Here is a 990-nt window from a genome sequence, read left to right on the forward strand (position 1 = left end):
TTTTGGGGGTAAAAAAAAGGGCCCCCCCCCCCCCCCCCCCCCCCCTTTTCGTTGATAGATTGACGTGACGCACATTGATCTGCACAGCGACATGCTGGGCCATAAGGTCAACATGCCCGTGTACATTACATCGTGTGCGCTTGGTAAGATGGCCCTGGCAAACAGAAGAGGTTATCTTGATGCAAGTGTCATTCGCTCTTCTCAACACTGCCACATATATTTTCAGGCAAGCTGGCGCACCCTGATGGCGAGCTCTGTCTGACGCGGGCAGCGGGCACCCGAGGTGTCATCCAACTGTGCCCGACCTTGGCCTCTTGTACTCTCGAGGAGATGATGGGGGCGAGGATTCCGGGACAAACCCAGTTCTTGCAGCTCTACGTCAACCAGAATCGCCAGGTACCGGTCATCAGCTGGAATTGCATGCATTTTTTTGAAAACGGCTGGTTCGATAGATCAATTAAAGGATTGATAAAGGTTATGTATCTCAAGTGCGGGTGGGCCTCGGTTGGCACACGTAGGTGAGCGAGCGCTTGCTGAAGCGTGCAGAGGCCGGCGGCATCAAGGCGATTTTTGTGACGGTTGATGCACCCCAGCTCGGACGTCGTGAAAAGGTCGGTCTCATCCGCCGCCAACCCCCTTGAGTCTCGTGCCACTCCGTTTTCTTGCGCTGTGCTGTGCTTCGCTCACCTGAGTGAGTGAGAACGCCGTAGGACATGCGCGTCAAGTTTACGCTGGCGCCGCCTGATGAACAAAAGGGTGATGACCAAAGTGGCAAAGTCGATCGGTCACAAGTCAGTCTGCGCTTGGCTATCACGTTGCCGTCGCATCCGGCAGCAACGCTTGTTCTGTACCCGCGTGCACCGGCTTGTACTGAATTTCCGCGTGCAAATTTGACTTGCTCAATCTGTCAGGGGGCGGCGCGGGCCATTTCCCAATTCATTGACCCCTCGTTGAGCTGGGAGGACATTGAATGGCTCCGCAGCGTTACCA

Source organism: Monosiga brevicollis, genomic scaffold, assembly GCF_000002865.3.
Source record: "Monosiga brevicollis MX1 MONBRscaffold_7 genomic scaffold, whole genome shotgun sequence".
NCBI classification, from domain to species: Eukaryota; class Choanoflagellata; order Craspedida; family Salpingoecidae; genus Monosiga; species Monosiga brevicollis.